The sequence below is a fragment of the Perissodus microlepis genome, chromosome 15 (assembly GCF_051167445.1).
Source record: "Perissodus microlepis isolate ML-2025 ecotype Zambia chromosome 15, ASM5116744v1, whole genome shotgun sequence".
Lineage (NCBI taxonomy): Eukaryota > Metazoa > Chordata > Actinopteri > Cichliformes > Cichlidae > Perissodus > Perissodus microlepis.
In genome coordinates, this window is record NC_140475.1 from 37,647,889 (window position 1) to 37,670,538 (window position 22,650).

General features: G+C 42.3%; 1 protein-coding gene across 1 annotated transcript in view; it reads right to left on the bottom strand.

Annotated features, from left to right (window-relative positions):
* The window catches only part of LOC146372647 (uncharacterized), a 52,313-nt gene that overhangs the window by 19,016 nt on the left and 10,647 nt on the right, over positions 1-22,650 (bottom strand). The window contains exons 7-10 of the mRNA XM_084952575.1: positions 7,623-8,252; positions 7,383-7,512; positions 7,129-7,299; positions 5,744-5,870 (exon numbers count right to left, since the gene is read on the bottom strand). The gene's annotated coding sequence lies outside the window, so the exon portion shown is untranslated. The remainder of the gene's footprint in view (positions 1-5,743; positions 5,871-7,128; positions 7,300-7,382; positions 7,513-7,622; positions 8,253-22,650) is intronic.

The following is a 22,650-nucleotide window of genomic DNA, read 5'->3' on the forward strand; positions in this document are numbered from 1 at the left end:
GCCAAACATGGAATGATGCAGTGAACACAGCGTAGGGTCATGTGTTAGTGGTGGGAACAGTCATATGGTTATTGTTCATGTGTCCAACAGCAGAGGGGAAGAAACTGTTCTTATGGCGAGAGGTTCTGGTGCGAATGGACCGGAGCCTCCTGCCTGAGGGGAGCAGGTCAAACAGACTGTGTCCAGGGTGAGAAGGGTCAGCTGAGATCCGAGCTGCACGCCCCAGTGTCCTGGAGGTGTACAGGTCCTGCAGAGATGGGAGTCTGCAGCCAATCACCTTCTCAGCAGAGCGCACAACACGCTGCAGTCTCTGTTTGTCCCTGATAGAGGCTCCAGCGTACCACACGGTGATGGAGGAGGTGAGGATGGACTCGATGATTGCAGTGTAGAATTGCATCATCGTCCGTGTTGGCAGGTTGAATTTCTTCAGCTGCCTCAGGAAGTACATCCTCTGCTGGGCTTTCTTAATGACGGAGGTGATGGTGGGCTCCCACTTCAGGTCCTGGGTGATGGTGGTACCCAGGAAGCGGAATGAGTCCACAGAGGTGATGGGGGTGTCAGTCAGGATGATGGGGGGGAGTGGAGCTGTGTGCTTCCTGAAGTCCACAATAATCTCCACTGTCTTCTGGGCATTCAGCACCAGGTTGTTGTGGCTGCACCAGGACACCAGACGTTCAACCTCCCTCCTGTAGGCAGACTCATCCCCGTCCGAGATGAGTCCAATAACGGTGGTGTCATCTGCAAACTTGATTAGCTTGACAGACTGGTGGGTGGAGGTGCAGCAGTTGGTATACAGGGAGAAGAGCAGAGGAGAAAGAACACAGCCCTGAGGGGAGCCGGTGCTGATGGTCCGGGAGTCCGAGACATTCTTTCCCAGCCTCACATGCTGCTTCCTGTCCGTCAGGAAGTCAGTGATCCACCGGCAGATGGGATCAGGCACATTCATCTGGGAAAGCTTGCCTTGGAGATGGTCTGGAAGGATGGTGTTGAACGCAGAGCTGAAGTCCACAAACAGGATCCTGGCGTAGGTTCCTGGGGAGTCCAGATGCTGCAGGATGAAGTGTAGAGCCATGTTGATGGCGTCATCTACAGACCTGTTGGCTCTGTATGCAAACTGCAGGGGGTCCAGGAGGGGGGCCGTGAGGGTCTTGAGATAGGAGAGAACCAGGCGCTCAAATGACTTCATGACCACAGGTGTCAGAGCCACAGGTCTGTAGTCATTTAGCCCAGTGATCCTAGGTTTCTTGGGGACAGGGATTATGGTAGAGGACTTGAAGCAGGCAGGCACATGACATGCCTGCAGTGAGGAGTTGAAAATGCCAGAAAACACTGGGGCCAGCTCGTTTGCACAGTGTCTGAGGGTGGCAGGAGACACACCGTCTGGGCCGGGAGCTTTTCGAGCATTCAGACTCTTAAACTGCTTCCTCACACCTGCTTCATGAATATGAAGAGTTGTGGTGGGAGGAGGTGGTGTGAAATCCTCTTTTGTGTGGGGTGAGGAGGGGGGTGTTGTAGGTGAAGTGTTTGAAGGTGGTGATGGCTCTATGGAGGGGGGAGAGGTGGGGGAATGAGTGTCCAAAGTGTCTCTATTGTTGGGGCCGTTGGAGGTGTGAAGGCTGCCTGATGGCTCGTCAAAACGGCAGTAAAAGTCGTTAAGGGTGTTGGCCAAGAGCAAGTCATCAGTGGAGTGGGGGGTTTTAGGCTTGTAGTTGGTGATATTCCTAAAACCTTTCCACACAGAGGCCGAGTCATTCTCTGAGATCTGCTGCTGCATCTTCTCAGAGTGCTGGTGTTTAGCAATGTCCACTTCTTTAGTGAACCTGTACTTGGCCTCTCTGTAGCAGTCCCTGTCTCCGCTTCTGAACGCCTTTCTCTTTTCCAGCCACAGCTTTTTGAGTTTAGGAGTAAACCAGGGTTTGTCATTGTTATAACTCACCCTGGTGCGTGATGGCACAATGCTGTCCTCACAGAAGTGGATATAGGAGGTGACAGTGTCCGTAAACTCGTCCAAGCTGTTAGAAGCAGCCTTCATTGTGTCCCAGTCTGTAGACTCCAAACACGTGCGAAGCTCCTCCACAGCCTCGTTGCTCCACAGTTTTTTGGTCCTCACGACAGGTTTGGAGAGCTTCAGCCTCTGTCTGTACGCGGGGATTAGGTGGATCATGACGTGGTCAGAAAGTCCGAGTGAAGCGCGGGGCACCGCACGATAGGCCCCGCTGATCGTGCTGTAACAGTGGTCTAATGTCCTCTCCTCTCTGCTCGGGCATTTAATATACTGCTTGTATTTGGGAAGCTCATGGCTCAGATTGGCTTTGTTAAAGTCCCCAAGAGCAATGATGAGAGAGTCCGGGAATGTCCGCTCCATGTGCAGTATCTGCTCCGCGAGTGCGCACTGAGCTGCCTGCGCATCCGCATCTGGCGGGATGTAAACAGCGGCCAGGATGAATGAAGCAAACTCCCGCGGAGAATAAAACGGTTTGCAGTGAATAAAAAGGTATTCCAGAGAGGAAGAGCAGTGCTGAGCAATCACTGTTACATCTGTGCACCAGCCACTATTAATGTAGAAGCAGACACCTCCACCTTTGGTCTTACCAGAGAGAGAGGCCTGCCGGTCCGCGCACAGCAGATGAAAGCCCTCCAGCTTGAGCGCGCTGTCCGGGATGTCCTCACAGAGCCACGACTCCGTAAAACATAAGACACAGGAGGAGGCAAAGTCTCTGTTCATGCTTCTCATCAGGGCCAGCTCGTCTATCTTATTCCTGAGTGAGCGTACATTGGAAAGGAAGATCCCAGGAAGAGCAGTTCGCAGTCCGCGTCTCCTCAGACGCACGAGTGCGCCGGTGTTCCAGATCTACTGGCGTTTAGATCAACTGGCGTTGGTCGAACAGATGTGTGGCAGTCTTGCGTTTCAGGAGCTGCTACCGACAAGCCAGCAAAAAAAACGCCAAATGTGTCATCTGTGACACTTGTGAGGTTATCTCAAACACACTCCGTCAGTCTTGATGCTGTTGAACAACAAAATGTTTAAAAATGTGGCGAGTTTACCTGGTGATATCCTCATGCGCGATGCGATCGCGAAAACAGCAAACAATTAACACCACGCCGATGTTGTTCACAGGACAGCAAGAGTAAACGATCGGGAGACTCTTGTCGTCGTTATCGTTCCCCTCGCACGTTTTATTTCTCCGGTTTCAGCGTTTTTGCTTCACAACTAAAGCGAGCAGTTTACTTTGTGCACTAACATGGACTTGAGTCAACCAGCGCCACCTCTGGCCAAGTGCCACAGCCTACAGCCAGATCAACTTGTGACACACATCTGCAGCACGTTTGAATTCGTTTCATGCACAACACATTTGTACCTTTCAATTGTGTCTGTCTGTGCGTCATGCAAATAAACCTTTGAAAAGAATGAAATGATATCATATATTTCTTATTGGCCTACATTTGTACAACATTCCAAATTATATATACAAAGTCATAGAAATCACCACTCCAATTGGTCATCATGATTTTAATATTCTCTTTTCCCATAACAATGAAATACGCCTTGGACAAATATAACACATCAATATTTCATTAGTGTTGTCACATCACATCCTGTAAGCAGAGTCTATCTGTGTCTTTTCTCTGGAAATGAATATTTCCAGCCAATATAGGCAATCCATCAACATGGCTGGAGAGTTGGTAGTTATATACAAGTCTGTATAAGTGTGGTTAATCTAATGAACATTTGTAAGGAGATGGCAGTTACTGTGAATTCACAGCAGTTACACAGTGATTAGTAATGAACAGAGCCAGTGAGAGTGAGTGGATTTAAGAAAGTCAGTGACTCAGGTGTGTCGATTGGTTTGTCATCTGTTTTTGAGACTGGAGGGGACGTAGAAATCTTTTGTTTTAAATCTTAGTTAGGAAGATTCCTGTTTTAAAACAAGCATTTTGTGTGAGAAATGCAAGAAGTACACCTGCAGAAAGCACACAGTTACATTCTGTCCATCACGTGGACAAAATCGAAAATGTTGAGCATTGAAAAACTGAGAACGTTGGGCAAGTTCAAAAGAAATGTGTGTGTGTGTGTGTATAAGAACGAAAAACCTTTACCAAATGGTTCCTAAAATAGTTATGGAAAGTCTAACTGTTGTATGTCTGTGTTCTACATGTTTATCTGATGGAAAATAAAGTTGCTATTGTTTTATTGCAGTTTCTTGACAATTCTGAGTGGATTTACACAGTACGGGTCAAAATGACCCGCAACAAAATCAATGTCACCTTTTTGTTTGTCAACATAATACAAGGGTTAATTTCCAAAACTTCCATATGATCTTCAATTTGTAGCAGATACACTATCACATAGCAGCTGGAGCAGTCTCCAATGGAGGTCAGTCCACTGCTGCCACCTGTGGCCAAATACCATAGCCTACTACTAGATTAACTTGTGACACATCTGCACCTGCTGCTATGATCACATTGAGTAGAGGCTGAGTGGCTACACTTACCCCTGGTACATCCAGATCTACCCACAAACATGTTGAAAGATGCAATCCCAGCAATGTGGATTGTCAACACTAAAAACAATCAGTAAGCAAAGACAACAGGGATCAATTTTTTCTGTTTATTTAGCAACCACAACATTTGTAGTCGCCTTCTGCAGAGGGGAAGTCCACACACACTGTGTGGTACCACTTCCCACAGAAGGTGCATTCAATCTGCAAGAAAAATTAGATTGTCAGAGTCATTCATCTGAAGTCAGGCTCTTGAGTAAAGCAACTAAACATGTTACAGTGTGCAGATACTGCATATTTCTGTGCAACAGTCTTATCTGTGTATCACTTGATGTTTCCATGCGTCCTTTAGGTGCTCTAGTGTCTTTAGAGTGCAAAGGCATGCAGGTCACCTGAACTATAATTCCACTGTCGGTGCATCAAAGTGACATGTCACCCAGTGATGTTGAAGTAACCCAGTCAAGGTGCTTCCATCTGAGGTATTGATTTCGTTCTCTTACCCATGCTAACGACATGTGATGTTACAACACTGGTGAAATATTAGTGTGTCTATATTTGTTCACGAGGAGTCACGATTACGGTGACTATCAAAATCGTCGATGACTAATTTAATAGTCGACGCGTCATTTGAAGCTTTGTAAGATCACAAAAGACGCAGGAATAAGTAGTAGGATTTAAGAGTGTAATAACGGACTTTTAGAGTTTTATTTTATTTATTCTGCAATGCTTCATTACTCACTAATGTTACAAATGTTGAAAGGTAAAAGTGTTCAATAAAATCCTAAATATTGCAAATTGCTGTAAGAAGTCAGTTCTTCTTTCGCTGCTTTAGGACACATCCCATTATATTGACTACTGTACACACACTACTTAATATTTAAGGTACAAAAAATACTGGTTTCTGTGCATGCATCTGCAGTGAAGGTGTGTGTTGTTTTGCCATGCAGCTTTTACTTACTTAGGCGCAATCAAGCACTCTTCTTCATTTTGCCTACCATGAAGTCAAGCCAAAAAAACAAGAAAAGAAAACGATTTTTCTGGTATCTGAAGTATAACAGTTCCCTGAACTACCTCTGATAGTGTCCTCATCATCATAATATTCCCTTTATTTATGATTAGTTATCTTTATCTTCAGAGGTGTGGGTGACAGTTTTAGTGTTTGCTTTAAAAAATAAAAAACAACAAAAACTCAAAACAAAAACTTGAAATATATATATTCTATATACATATATAGAGATGCTCACTCCTGATTGGACACTGAGCTGCACCACCTTCTCCTTCACTCCTCCACCTTGCTGTCCTCTGTGCTCTCTCTCCTCCATCTCCAGGGAACAAATCAGAGTCTGAGCACCAAACCTGTGGACTGTTAGTCTGCAGATAAGAAGGAAAACACACAGAATTCTCATGTTTGCCATTTTTCATACCGTATTATTATCGTATATTAGTTTACCAGTCCAACAGATTTATTTTCCCAAATGGATCATTACAGCTTTTGCCACACTGGTCCACTTGATTGTCAAAGTGTATTAGCTCTTTATTATTTCTTTCTTTTCTTTGAAATGATTACAATCAGAACGGACAGGACTGGGGGATGGGAAAGAGGAAGATGAAGAAAAGAGAAGTTGGGAAGATGCTCAACAGAAGGAGATGGAAAGCAAAAAAAATAGGAGAAGAGAGAGAAGACACTAAAAATCTGTTTGATCACCTGCTGGAAAAATAAAAACAAGCAAAAAGAGAAAAACACAGTAGCGAAACCACAGCAAAAACCAACATAAGCACAAGTTATAGTAAATAATAAATATCTCCACATCCCGGAAGGGGCCTGATCGAGCCACAGGGGCCATAAACTGACAGTTTATTTATAACTAGAAATAATAAAGCAGTTGACGTGTTTCAGGCTGTGACTTTTAGTATCTGTTGGTACTTCATCACTTTGAATAAGTGTAAGTCAACACCAGGCCGCACTTTCAGTCTTTCCATTAAAGAAATGAACAAGAATCCATTGTTTTCACCATTAAACAATAAAATATGCTTCTTGACTCCTTGATGCAGGTGCCCACCTACGACCTGGTTTATTAATACTAAGCTAAAGAGGAAAGCAACTCACTGTAGTTCTCACAGCTCAGGACAAGCAGACACCTGATGTTGAGTGACTGAATGGAACTAAAACAAGAATTCATAATTATGTTTGTCTGCCATGAACACGTGATGATAAAACTCTGCATATGCAGTCAGGAGACTGATGACCTGTGAAATGAGCTGTTAGAAATGTGCAGATATGTGTAAACATTGATCAGCATTTAACATCCAGGATGGAGCAAAACTTCTGACCTGCATGTATGAGAACCTTTAATCACATCATCTTTGTAGTGAAATAGCTGATGACTCATTAAACGTTTCCATGTAATTTATCCACAGTGAAAAATATTCACTTTGCTGGATCTGAAAATCACGTGTTCATTTCATTAGACACTAGCAATACTATTAAACTGGACCTTATCATTATCATATAGCACTAAATGTGAAACTGTGTCATATAACAATCTATATATGTAATATGTGTTTGCCTGAATCTTCCAGCACAAACAGAAAGACGAGCTGTTGTCTGAGTATCAACGCAAGTACACACCAGAAATCGTTCAGTAAAGACAAATTTAATAAATGAAAGCTGGTGAGAGGGCCTTTGATGTTTCTCTTTGGATCATCCTTCCATCCATTTCTTCAGCTTATCCAATTCAAGATTGGAGCCATCCCAGCTGTTATGGGGCCAGAGGCGGGGGTACAACCTGGACAGGTCAGTCTAACACAGAGAAACAGACAACCATTCACACTCACATTCAACCTAACTGCATCTCTCTGGACTGTGGGATGAAGCTGGAGTACCTGGAGGGAACCACAAAGGCCCGAGGACTGTCTTGCTCTCAGGTGACGGCCGTTCACGCTGCTCTGAACACTCTCAGTTGTCTTTGGATCATCCTGTTGTTTGTCTCCCAGTGTCGTTACTGCTCCTCTCCTTTCAAAGACAAACACCAAATAACACCAAATGAGAGTGAATCACTTCAGAACAACGTGAACACTCCTGGTTATTGTGAGCAAACGTCATAACAAGATGAATATATTTACCATTTTACTGAGGGAAAATCTTCTGTGTGGTGTTTCTTCTCATCTTGGCTCTTTTTCCTGACACCCCGTCAAGTCTGTGACAAGTCTGTGACTTGACAGGCCCACCACCCCGTGCGGGTGGTGGGCCTGCGGGAGGATGGGCCCATGTCTCCTCTTCGGGCTGTGCCCGGCCGGGCCCCATGGACTAAGGCCCGGCCACCAGACGCTCGCCCTCGGGCACCCTCCCTGGGCCTGGCTCCAGGGCGGGGCCCCGGTAACCCTATCCCGGGCAGGGTAAACTGTTCCCTCGATATTCTTTTCATAAGGGTCTTCTGAATCGCTCTTTGTCTGGTCCCTCACCCAGGACCAATTTGCCATGGGAGACCCTACCAGGGGGCAAAAGCCCCCAGACAACATAGCCCCTGGGATCCCTGGGACACACAAACCCCTCCACCACGATAAGGTAGCGATTCAAGGAGGAGAAAATCCTGGATAAAGGATAATAATTAATAACATCATCAAAACAGACAAACCTGAAAGAATTGCTGATCAGAGCTGTGACAGAGTCACAGATTAGTTGGATGTATACTTATCTTTCACAATGAGAGCGTTTGCATAGACGTCTCTTCAGGTCTTTTTATTGTTTTCTTTCTGGAGAGGAAAGTGATGAGACTGATGAGGAAATACCAAATACAAAGACTGACAAAGGGAACTGAAAAAGTCTAACCAAAACCTATACTGGGGGAAAACTGTAGGAAACAGAACTACTGAGGCAAGGAAACACGAGGGGACGGAGACTAACACTCTGACAAGGGACAAAGGGAGACTGACACAATATTTACACACAGGAGGCTGATTATGGGAACTAAGGACACATAGAAACACAGCTGAACCGAATAAGAAATGAACAACAAGTCGAAACAAACTCTAATGACAGTTCAACAAGTTTCTAAACACAACAAATAACTTTCAGGATGTTTCAACAATGTGTAAAATGAGTTCTTATCTTTTTTTGTGAGAGGGCCTTCAATGTTTCTCTTTGGATCATCCTTCCATCCATTTCTTCTGCTTCACCAATTCAAGATTGGAGCCATCCCAGCTGTTATGGGGCCAGAGGCGGGGGTACAACCTGGACAGGTCAGTCTAACACAGAGAAACAGACAACCATTCACACTCACATTCAACCTAACTGCATCTCTCTGGACTGTGGGATGAAGCTGGAGTACCTGGAGGGAACCACAAAGGCGCCAGGACTGTCTTGCTCTCAGGTGACGGCCGTTCACGCTGCTCTGAAGACCCTCAGTTGTCTTTGGATCAAATAACACCAAATGAGAGTGAATCACTTCAGAAACACTCCTGGTTATTGTGAGCAAACGTCATAACAAGATGAATATATTTACCATTTTACTGAGGGAAAATCTTCTGTGTGGTGTTTCTTCGCAGCGTGACTCTTTTTCCTGACTTTTAGAAACAAGAGGCAGAAAAGAAAGAATAAAAGTTAAAACCTCGACGATTTTCAAATATTTTAGGACATTATTTTAGAAACAACCTTAAGCACTATTTACTACTTACCACTTTGTTCAGGCTTGCTGACGTTCGACATGCTTCACTGTATATTATAATCTCAAGCGCTTCCTTGCTTGAGTCGGGCTCCGGATGCTGCTCTCTTCCTCCGCCTTCCTCTTAGCACGCTTTGCCGACATATTTAGAACACGGCAGAGCACCGAAGTGAGAACTCTGCCGTCCGCGCTGTAGTCTGTTACTCTCCAGCGGTTCTTCATCTCAGTGTCCTCTGTTCGGTAAACAGTGGAGATGACTCTTGTGATGGGGAGGCCGTCGACAGTCAGGGTGCGGACACAGTTCCTCCGATCTGCCTTCAGCACAGCAAGATCTGCTTTCTCTGGAAGAACTGGAGTCAGGAAGCGTGGATGAGAGCTGGAGCCCGCAGGCGGCAGCATCATGCCAGCTGGTGAGTCTGTAGGAGGAGAAGGAGTGGTGTTCTCTCTCTGGCTCTGCCTCACATCGACAAATGGTGTCGTCACCTGGTCCCGGTAGGACCATCCTTTAAAAGGTATGTCAGGAAAGTCCTTGGACCCAGTCACCAGGTTATGGTAAAGAGTGAGGACCAGGGGGGGCATGGAGTCCAGATGGCTCCTGTTCAGTTCACGGTTCCTCAAGTTAATGACGACCATCTGAGGTGCAGTGACTGGACTCACCAGATCAGCTACGAGAAAGCAAAGCGTGCGTCTACGTTAATCATGTGATCACACAAATTAAAGCCTGAATTTAAATTGTCCAGACATGGCTTTACATCATCATAAGCTCTTCCACACACAAACAGTAAGAAGCTCCCAGCAGAACTCATTGTTTATGAAAGCCTTCACATTTTTCACCTGGTAAAAGTTTTCATGTTGTGTAAGGCTGCATGGACTTTCACTGAGGTTTTAATACGCATTCACATTAAGGAGTAATATCTTCATATTAGTTGAGCATCGATATTTTGAGAATAAAGCAGCTACATTTAGGTGAGAAACCTCCCACCTCCTTATTGCAGGCACACACTGTTTCAATCTCAAACTCATCCAGCGACTCTGTGAACTTTTAAAACTCCATTCTCCAGCTTTACACATTCACAATCTATGAAACTTTCACGTATAACTCAGCGCCAGCAGCCCAAACATGTCAACTCAAACCCTCTACATGCAAAAACGGCCCGCGCGCTGACGTCAGCGTCCTCCAACGCCTTAAGTCGTTAGCAATTTAAAAAAAACATGGCGCCATCTTTATAGTGTACTGGCACACGTTAAAATTGATGTTACTCAAGTATGAAACATCTCATCCTAAATGTTAACACTCATGAAGTCCTACTTCCAAACAATAAAAGACAAAAATCTAAGTTGTATTTGTTTGCTAGCACTCTGACATATTAGCCTGCTGTACTCACCATAGCGTTGATCTATCACCTCCTCAATGAAAAGGGAGATCAGGTGCATCTCGCGACTGAAGTTTGAAGTCATTTTGCAAATCCTTCTTGAAGATTTTCAAACGTTAGCTGTAGTTTGAAAAATCCGAGTTTTCACAGCACTAGTGGGAAAAAGCTCCTGTTTGCGCTCAAACGTGAAACCCGAATTCCCATTTTGCCTCCTGCTTTTATACCTGCACTCAAACACGTCATCATCACCATGACACCCAGTGTCACCGAAAATCAATTGTATATATTTAAAATAAAGTTCGTCTAATTATCATAGTTTTTAAAAAATATATATATTTCTCATTTTATTTTACTGTTTTATTCATCCTTTTTAAAAAAAAATATATTGCCAAACTTTGTCGTTTTAATTCTTTAAAAAATCATTAATTCACCAGTTTACAAAAATGAAGATCGATATCTGAAATTTAAATTAATAAATAAATAACTACAATTGATAATGGATTTTTAGCATTAAAGAATAGTTTTTCAATGCTTTAAATGTTATCAGAGCCGATGTTGTGCCAAAAAGTGATCGCAGTCCAAAAAGTGATTTACGGTATTGAAACGTTTGTTTGTGTCATGACATTTGTAAACAGTTGATGTTTAAGGTGCAGTTCATGTGGAAGCCAGAGGAGGGTGGTGTTGTGCGCATAATACAAAGTGATGGCGAAACCTAAAAGACGGTGTCATGTCTGCTCCCTGAAGCAATCTCATAACAGTTTCGATCTATTTCAAGCCAGTTAGCACATTTCTGTTATGAAGTGCAATCATTTTTTGGCAGTAAACTTTTAAATCCTTTTATTATGAATATCACATTCTCAGACTTTCAAGAGAGACCAGACCAATAGGGCAGCAGAAATCACAAAAATAAATAAATAAATAACCGTTTTATAAAGATTAAAACAGTAAAAAAAAAAAAAAAAAGACTGGAATGATTATGATGTATAACACAGAATATGTACAATAACAGAGTTATAAACACACCTAGAAAACACGTGATACTTTTATTTCATCTATAACCTCTGTGCAAATTTTGTTGACTGCAAAGTGTTTATGAATATGTTTTTAAAAGCTGGTTATCTGACTGTCAGTTAATAGCAATTAAAAAGAAAGCTGATTCTTATTATTCCTAAATGGAAAAAGTCCATTATGAATTTTTGTTATGAATTTCATTTATCAATCCACCTCCTCACTGCTCTTTCCCGGTGCAGCAGCCAGAGCTGGATCAAGCAGCCAGATGGCTTCTGGAGGAAGACTAACTGCAACAAAGGGTCTCTGGGAGGCTGCTCAGGCACAGCAGCTGAAAAATCAAAGATGAAATAAAAACTGGACCTGATCATGGTGCTGGATGAGACAAAAAGTCTAGATGATAAAGCAGTGTATGAATTAGTAACACTGATTATGATGATCATGTTTAGGTGGAAACTAGCGAGCTAACTTCCTGCTAACCTCTAACTCAGTTAAATTGAATAAACTCTGTTTTCATGGATGCCTGGATGTTAAACTTAGTTGTTAAACCTGGTAAAGCAGCAACACTGATCATTTTATTAAAGATGAAAGAAGTTAGACCGTTTTTAGCTCTCAGTGATCCCTCAGTGTTCGTTTGACTTTGGGACCTGAAATATGGCAGCTTTTCACTTACACATTTTTGAACCACTCATTCATAGAAATAGTTTCCAGTCAAAGATCTGGACAGATCCACCAAGTTCACAGTAGTTTTACAATTTTCTGCAGCGCAGAAAAAACCCCTGAAAACATCACACCTCTGAAGTAACACATTGTGATTCATGTACAAACAACCAGTGTTGGTCAAGTTACTTGAAAAAAGTAATCAGTAACTAATTACTGATTACTTCCCAAAAAAAGTAATCCCGTTACTTTACTGATTACTTATTTTCAAAAGTATTTAATTACTTAGTTACTTAGTTACTTTTTAAAAACACGATTTACTACCTGAATAGGTGATAAAGTGATAGATCTTTCAGCCCAATCCTACTTTTTCTACATAATCCATCATACAAAATGTAATCAAATGGAAAAGTCTCATTTTAAAACTTGTTTTATTAGTTTTAACCTTTTAACTATATGCATCAAGCAAAAATTTAATTATATGCAACATTCTCTGACTGGAAGAAAATTGTTTAACATTTAAACCTATTTTCTGCACATTCCAGCACATAAAATAAAATATTTTTTGTGTTTACACTCACGCTTTCAAATAGATGCAAGTAAAACACAGCAGAAAATAAATAAAGTCAAAGACTAGCGGTCCTTTTGCTCTATTTTCACCTGTAAAGCAGGAGTAGGATAGGCGGAGGTTTACCCTGGTGCAGGTTTGCCGCAGCGGTCAGTTGAAGAATCCGCGAGTTTCTCTGTGAATTTCCCATTACGTGGTAGCGCACTCGGTGCTTGCTTGGAAGTTTAGGGGTTTTTTTTCGCTGTAAAAAGAAGTTTTCTTCCCACGCACAACGGACACTAATGTTTTTGTCACTTTTTATGGAATCAAACTCAAAGTAAGGTCAGTACTTCCACGCTTTAAACGCTGCACGCTCATACTCTCTCCCGCACTCGATATATTATCCATTGTTGATCTGCACACAGCTGTTGTCACAAACGTCGCACTCGCTTATGTCACTGTCATGAGACATTCTCGCAAAAAAAAATCACGGTTTTAGTAACGCAGCGTTCCTACGGGAGAGTAATGGTAATCTAATTACCATTTTTGCAATAGTAATCCCTTACTTTACTCGTTACTTGAAAAAAGTAATCGGATTACCGCACATGACAAAGCTGATTCTTATTATTCCTAAATGGAAAAAGTCCATTATGAATTTTTGTTATGAATTTCATTTATCAATCCACCTCCTCACTGCTCTTTCCCGGTGCAGCAGCCAGAGCTGGATCAAGCAGCCAGATGGCTTCTGGTGTCATGAACTGGCTGTGTGGAGGCAGAAGAGGACCCAAACGCAAAACTCACAGAGACGAAAAGCTGAACTCAAAATCACTGCTTTATTGCAGGCTTCACAAAGAAACAGAACTAAACTGGGAATGCTAACAGAAGACCGAGGGAACACAGAAAGACACACAGGTTCGGGGAGGAGACATTGACGACGCGACACTGAACTGAGGGAGACATGCACATAAATACACAGAGGGTTAACGAGGGAAGTGGGAGCACACGGGGAACACAGCTGACACAGATAATCGTAACGAGACGCGGCAGGAGTGAACACAACATGACGCATACTGACGAGAGACTGTCAAAGTAAAACAGGAAGTACACAGAGGTTCAGACAGGAGGAGAGAGAGCACGGGGAGAACACAGACATAACGGGCTGGGGAAAACATGGAATAAAACACAAGGAGAGACGAGGGCTCAAATACACAGAGGGGCACACAGGGGGTAAGAGTCACAAGGGGAAAACACATAAGGAACAACGTAACAGGGCAACCCAGGAAGCATGGCCTAAATAAGGAACAAAATACAAAAATACATGAAAACTAAGAATACTGGGCCAACATGGCCCAGGACCATGACATCTGGAGGAAGACTAACTGCAACAAAGGGTCTCTGGGAGGCTGCTCAGGCACAGCAGCTGAAAAATCAAAGATGAAATAAAAACTGGACCTGATCATGGTGCTGGATGAGACAAAAAGTCTAGATGATAAACCAGTGTATGAATTAGTAACACTGATTATGATGATCATGTTTAGGTGGAAACTAGCGAGCTAACTTCCTGCTAACCTCTAACTCAGTTAAATTGAATAAACTCTGTTTTCATGGATGCCTGGATGTTAAACTTAGTTGTTAAACCTGGTAAAGCAGCAACACTGATCATTTTATTAAAGATGAAAGAAGTTAGACCGTTTTTAGCTCTCAGTGATCCCTCAGTGTTCGTTTGACTTTGGGACCTGAAATATGGCAGCTTTTCACTTACACATTTTTGAACCACTCATTCATAGAAATAGTTTCCAGTCAAAGATCTGGACAGATCCACCAAGTTCACAGTAGTTTTACAATTTTCTGCAGCGCAGAAAAAAACCCCTGAAAACATCACACCTCTGAAGTAACACATTGTGATTCATGTACAAACAACCAGTGTTGGTCAAGTTACTTGAAAAAAGTAATCAGTAACTAATTACTGATTACTTCCCAAAAAAAGTAATCCCGTTACTTTACTGATTACTTATTTTCAAAAGTATTTAATTACTTAGTTACTTAGTTACTTTTTAAAAACACGATTTACTACCTGAATAGGTGATAAGACGATAGATCTTTCAGCCCAATCCTACTTTTTCTACATAATCCATCATACAAAATGTAATCAAATGGAAAAGTCTCATTTTAAAACTTGTTTTATTAGTTTTAACCTTTTAACTATATGCATCAAGCAAAAATTTAATTATATGCAACATTCTCTGACTGGAAGAAAATTGTTTAACATTTAAACCTATTTTCTGCACATTCCAGCACATAAAATAAAATATTTTTTGTGTTTACACTCACGCTTTCAAATAGATGCAAGTAAAACACAGCAGAAAATAAATAAAGTCAAAGACTAGCGGTCCTTTTGCTCTATTTTCACCTGTAAAGCAGGAGTAGGATAGGCGGAGGTTTACCCTGGTGCAGGTTTGCCGCAGCGGTCAGTTGAAGAATCCGCGAGTTTCTCTGTGAATTTCCCATTACGTGGTAGCGCACTCGGTGCTTGCTTGGAAGTTTAGGGGTTTTTTTTCGCTGTAAAAAGAAGTTTTCTTCCCACGCACAACGGACACTAATGTTTTTGTCACTTTTTATGGAATCAAACTCAAAGTAAGGTCAGTACTTCCACGCTTTAAACGCTGCACGCTCATACTCTCTCCCGCACTCGATATATTATCCATTGTTGATCTGCACACAGCTGTTGTCACAAACGTCGCACTCGCTTATGTCACTGTCATGAGACATTCTCGCAAAAAAAAATCACGGTTTTAGTAACGCAGCGTTCCTACGGGAGAGTAATGGTAATCTAATTACCATTTTTGCAATAGTAATCCCTTACTTTACTCGTTACTTGAAAAAAGTAATCGGATTACCGCACATGACAAAGCTGATTCTTATTATTCCTAAATGGAAAAAGTCCATTATGAATTTTTGTTATGAATTTCATTTATCAATCCACCTCCTCACTGCTCTTTCCCGGTGCAGCAGCCAGAGCTGGATCAAGCAGCCAGATGGCTTCTGGTGTCATGAACTGGCTGTGTGGAGGCAGAAGAGGACCCAAACGCAAAACTCACGGAGACGAAAAGTTGAACTCAAAATCATTGCTTTATTGCAGGCTTCACAAAGAAACAGAACTAAACTGGGAATGCTAACAGAAGACCGAGGGAACACAGAAAGACACACAGGTTTGGGGAGGAGACATGGACGACGCGACACTGAACTGAGGGAGACATGCACATAAATACACAGAGGGTTAACGAGAGAAGTGGGAGCACACGGGGAACACAGCTGACACAGATAATCGTAACGAGACGCGGCAGGAGTGAACACAACATGACGCATACTGACGAGAGACTGTCAAAGTAAAACAGGAAGTACACAGAGGTTCAGACAGGAGGAGAGAGAGCACGGGGAGAACACAGACATAACGGGCTGGGGAAAACATGGAATAAAACACAAGGAGAGACGAGGGCTCAAATACACAGAGGGGCACACAGGGGGTAAGAGTCACAAGGGGAAAACACATAAGGAACAACGTAACAGGGCAACCCAGGAAGCATGGCCTAAATAAGGAACAAAATACAAAAATACATGAAAACTAAGAATACTGGGCCAACATGGCCCAGGACCATGACATCTGGAGGAAGACTAACTGCAACAAAGGGTCTCTGGGAGGCTGCTCAGGCACAGCAGCTGAAAAATCAAAGATGAAATAAAAACTGGACCTGATCATGGTGCTGGATGAGACAAAAAGTCTAGATGATAAAGCAGTGTATGAATTAGTAACACTGATTATGATGATCATGTTTAGGTGGAAACTAGCGAGCTAACTTCCTGCTAACCTCTAACTCAGTTAAATTGAATAAACTCTGTTTTCATGGATGCCTGGATGTTAAACTTAGTTGTTAAACCTGGTAAAGCAGCAACACTGATCATTTTATTAAAGATGAAAGAAGTTAGACCGTTTTTAGCTCTCAGTGATCCCTCAGTGTTCGTTTGACTTTGGGACCTGAAATATGGCAGCTTTTCACTTACACATTTTTGAACCACTCATTCATAGAAATAGTTTCCAGTCAAAGATCTGGACAGATCCACCAAGTTCACAATAGTTTTACAATTTTCTGCAGCGCAGAAAAAAAAACCCTGAAAACATCACACCTCTGAAGTAATTCAATTCAATTCAATTCAATTTTATTTATATAGCGCCAAATCACAACAAAAGTCGCCTCAAGGCGCTTCATAGATACAGAGAGAAACCCAACAATCATATGACCCCCTATGAGCAAGCACTTTGGCGACAGTGGGAAGGAAAAACTCCCTTTTAACAGGAAGAAACCTCCGGCAGAACCAGGCTCAGGGAGGGGCGGCCATCTGCTGCGACCGGTTGGGGTGAGAGAAGGAAGACAGGATAAAAGACATGCTGTGGAAGAGAGAGAGAGGTTAATAACAGATATGATTCAATGCAGAGAGGTCTATTAATACATAGTGAGTGAGAAAGGTGACTGGAAAGGAAAAACTCAATGCATCATGGGAATCCCCCGGCAGCCTACGTCTATTGCAGCATAACTAAGGGAGGATTCAGGGTCACCTGGTCCAGCCCTAACTATATGCTTTAGCAAAAAGGAAAGTTTTAAGCCTAATCTTAAAAGTAGAGATAGTTTCTGTCTCCCGAATCCAAACTGGAAGCTGGTTCCACAGAAGAGGGGCCTGAAAACTGAAGGCTCTGCCTCCCATTCTACTTTTAAATACTCTAGGAACAACAAGTAGGCCTGCAGAGCGAGAGCGAAGTGCTCTAATAGGGTGATATGGTACTACAAGGTCATTAAGATAAGATGGGGCCTGATTATTTAAGACCTTGTATGTGAGGAGCAGGATTTTGAATTCAATTCTGGACTTAACAGGAAGCCAATGAAGGGAAGCCAAAACAGGAGAAATATGCTCTCTCCTTCTAGTCCCTGTCAGTACTCTTGCTGCAGCATTTTGGATTAGCTGAAGGCTTTTCAGTGAGTTTTTTGGACATCCTGATAATAATGAATTACAGTAGTGCAGCCTGGAAGTAATAAATGCATGAACTAGTTTTTCAGCGTCACTCTGAGACAGGATATTTCTAATTTTAGAGATGTTGCGCAAATGGAAGAAAGCAGTCTTACATATTTGTTTAATATGTGCGTTGAAGGACATGTCCTGGTCAAAAATGACTCCAAGGTTCCTCACAGCGTTACTGGAGGCCAAGGTAATGCCATCCAGAGTATGAATCTGGTTAGATACCATATTTCTAAGATTTTCAGGGCCAAGTACAATAACCTCAGTTTTATCTGAATTAAGAAGCAGAAAGTTAGCGGCCATCCAGGTCTTTATGTCTTTAAGACATTCCTGCAGTTTAACTAATTGGTGTGTGTTATCTGGCTTCATGGACAGATAGAGCTGGGTGTCATCTGCATAGCAGTGAAAATGTATGCTATGTCTTCTAATGATGCTGCCTAAGGGAAGCATGTATAATGTAAACAGAATTGGTCCTAGCACTGAACCCTGTGGAAATCCATAATTAACCTCAGTGTGTGAAGAGGACTCTCCATTTACATGCACAAATTGGAGTCTATTAGATAGATATGATACAAACCACTGCAGTGCAGTACCTGTAATACCTACAGCATGTTCTAATCGCTCTAATAGGATATTATGGTCGACAGTATCGAACGCTGCACTGAGGTCTAGCAGGACAAGCACAGAGATGAGTCCACTGTCAGAGGCCATAAGAAGATCATTTGTAACCTTCACTAAAGCTGTTTCTGTGCTGTGATGAGCTCTGAAACCTGACTGAAACTCTTCAAATAAACCATTCCTCTGCAGATGATCTGTTAGCTGTTTGACAACTACTCTTTCAAGGATTTTTGATATGAAAGGAAGGTTGGAGATTGGCCTATAATTAGCTAAGACTGCTGGGTCTAGAGATGGCTTTTTGAGTAAAGGTTTAACTACAGCCAGCTTGAAGGCCTGTGGTACATAGCCGATTATTAGAGATAGGTTGATCATATTTAAGATCGAAGAATTAATTAATGGCAGGACTTCTTTGAGCAGTTTTGTAGGAATGGGGTCTAAAAGACACGTTGATGGTTTGGAGGAAGTAATTATTGAAGTTAACTCAGAAAGATCAATTGGAGAAAAAGAGTCTAACTTAACATCAATGGTACTAAGAGTAGCTGTAGATAATATTACATCTGTGGGATGATTACTGGTAATTTTTTCTCTAATGATAAAAATGTTATTTGTGAAGAAGTTCATGAAGTCATTACTAGTTAACGTTAAAGGGATGGTTGGCTCAACAGAGCTCTGACTGTTTGTCAGCCTGGCTACAGAGCTGAAGAGAAACCTGGGGTTGTTCTTATTTTCTTCAATCAGTGATGAATAGTAAGATGTTCTGGCTTTGCGGAGGGCTTTCTTATAAAGCAGCAAACTATTTCTCCAGGCTAAATGATGATCCTCTAAATTTGTGACACGCCATTTCCTCTCCAGATTACGAGTCATCTGCTTTAGGGTACGTGTTTGAGAATTATACCACGGAGTCAGGTACTTCTGATTAGAGACCTTAGTTTTCACTGGAGCTACAGTATCCAGAGTCGTACGTAGTGAGGAGGTGAAATTATTAACAAGATAATCGACCTCTGTTGGGGTAGCGTTCAGATAGCTGCTCTGCTCTGTGTTGGTACAGGGCATTGAAGATGATAACAGTGGGTGGATTATATTCTTAAACTTAGTTACAGCGCTTTCAGAAAGACATCTACTTTGATAAAATCTACTCTCCACCGCTGTGTAATCAATTATTGTAAATGTAAATGTTATCAGGAAATGATCAGACAGGAGAGGGTTTTCAGGAAACACTGTTAAATGTTCCGTTTCTATGCCATATGTTAAAACAAGATCTAGAGTGTGATTAAAGTGGTGGGTGGGTTCTTTTACATTTTGAGAGAAGCCAATTGAGTCTAATAACAGACTAAATGCCATGTTGAGGCTGTCATTTTTAGCATCTACATGGATGTTAAAATCACCCACAATAATTATTTTATTTGAGCTCAGAACTAAATTAGATATAAAGTCTGAGAAATCAGACAGAAACTCTGTGTAAGGCCCAGGTGGACGATAGATGATAACAAGTAAGACTGGTTTCTGAGTTTCACAGCTGGGGTGGACAATGTTAAGCATCAGGCTTTCAAATGAATTAAAAGTCTGTCTTGGTCTTTCATTAATTAATAGGCTGGTGTGAAAAATTGCTGCCACACTGCCCCCTCGGCCTGTGCTTCGAGGTTTCTGGTAGTTAGAATGACTCGGGGGTGTTGATTCATTTAAACTAACATAATCATCCTGCTGCAACCAGGTTTCTGTAAGGCAGAGTAAATCAATTTGTTGATCAATTATTAAGTCATGTACTAACAGAGACTTGGAGGAGAGAGACCTAATATTTAATAATCCACATTTCACTGTTTTACTCTTTGGTTCAGATGTGGATACTGTACTGTTCTTTCTTTGTAATTGTTTATGTTTAAGTTGTTTGTTGCTGGTTTTTAGTTTGTTTTTTGTCTTTTTGGAAGCTGACACAGTCTCTATGGAGATGGGTTTTTGGGGGGGTAGCAGGAGGAGAGAAGCTGCAGAGAGGCGTGTAAGACTGCAACTCTGCTTCCTGGTCCCAACTCTGGATAGTCATATTTTGGGGGGTTTAATAAATTTGTCCATATTTCTAGAAATGAGAGCTGCTCCATCCAAAGTGGGATGGATGCCGTCTCTCCTAACAAGACCAGGTTTCCTCCAGAAGGTTTGCCAATTATCTATGAAGCCCACATCGTTTCTGGGACACCACTCAGACAGCCAGCAATTTAAGGAGAACATGCGGCTAAACATGTCACTCCTGGTCTGATTGGGGAGGGGACCAGAGAAAACTACAGAGTCCGACATTGTTTTAGCAAAGTTGCACATCGATTCAATATTGATTTTAGTGACCTCCGATTGGCGTAACCGGGTGTCATTACTGCCGACGTGAATTATGATTTTACTGAATTTACGTTTACCCTTAGCCAGCAGTTTTAAATTTCCTTCAATGTCGCCTGCTCTGGCCCCTGGAAGACAATTGACTATGGTTGCCGGTGTCTCCAGCTTCACATGTCTGAGAACAGAATCACCAATTACCAGAGTTTGACCCCCGGCGGGTGTGTCACCGAGTGGGGAAAAACGGTTAGACACATGAACGGGTTGGTGGTGTACCTGGGGCTTCTGTTTAGGACTATGCTTCCTCCTCACCGTGACCCAGCCGCCCTCTTTCCCCAGCTGCTTGGGGTCTGCCGGGGAACAGCTAGCGGGGCCTACGCTATCTTCGGCTGCACCAGCTACAGGGGCCTGGCTAGCTACGGGTGAATGAAGGGTGCGAAGCCGAGTCTCCAATTCAGTAATCCTGGCCTCCAGAGCTGCAAATATGCTACATTTGTTACAGATATCATTACTGCTAAAGGAGGCCGAGGAGTAACTAAACATCTGACACAATGAGCAAGAAAGTGCAGGAGGGACAGGTGAAGTAGCCATGGTGCTAACGAGTCGGCTACGAGCTAAGCTAAGCTAGCGAAACAGTACAGAGACAGTGAGTGAATACTTTGGCTATAAATTAGGTAGTGAGTACACAGAAAGTGTGCTTCGGATGAAGCACGTGAAGATTATACTATGAAAGAAGAATGTATTTAAAAGTTGTTAATTAAATTGCTAAGCAAATAAGCTACTCAGAAACACCACTGTGTTTGAGCAGGAACAGGAAGTGATACTCTACCGCAGAGCGAGCGAACACCAAGTAACCGAGTAACACATTGTGATTCATGTACAAACAACACACAATTATTGTAGATTCTTCAAAGCCTCCTTATATTCAACACTTGGGTAGGTGGTGTTATACATGCCCTCACAGCACCGGCACATCAATCATCCTATTTTCACCTTGTCACCTTCATTAAGTTGCTCTCTTTCTACAGAAGGCCCACCGCATGCATGGGGGGGAGGGGGGGGGATACCGTGGGCCAGGGCTGTGGCATCTAATGTCTGGTTGTCAGTGTCCTTTGGAAAAGCAAGTGATTGTCCTAAAATCAGATGTCCCAGCAGATTGATCTAGTTTGCCATGCTGGCAAAAGACCAATACACCAAGACAAACAGCCATTTATGCTTTTTACACAGACAGCCCATTTAATCAGGGAACTTGACACAATGTATTTTTTTTCTATCCTCTGTTAAATAATTCTTGTAGAATAACGGGCTGGGGAAAACATGGAATAAAACACAAGGAGAGACAAGGGCTCAAATACACAGAGGGGCACACAGGGGGTAAGAGTCACAAGGGGAAAACACATAATTCTTGTAGAATTATTTAACTAGAAGAATTGTTGTACCACACATTAAAGTTTCAAATCAGTGAAAAAGCAATCGTGCCAAAGAAATGTCATGTTTGTTTAAGATGACTGCAATTATGGTATTAACAGAAAACACACATCTCTGTCTCTTTTCTTTTCAGAATCAGAATCAGAATCAGAAAGGGTTTTATTGCCAAATGTTGAGCAGGTTTACAACATTAGGAAATTGCTGCGGTGCTTCAGTGCAAACATACTGTCATAAATTACGCTTAAATAGACATGAAAATAAAAATAAGAATAAGAATTAAAAGTGCTAAGTAGATAGATATATACATGATATATACATGAGTGCAGGTGGTGATCAGTGCCAAACATGGAATGATGCAGTGAACACAGCGTAGGGTCATGTGTTAGTGGTGGGAACAGTCATATGGTTATTGTTCATGTGTCCAACAGCAGAGGGGAAGAAACTGTTCTTATGGCGAGAGGTTCTGGTGCGAA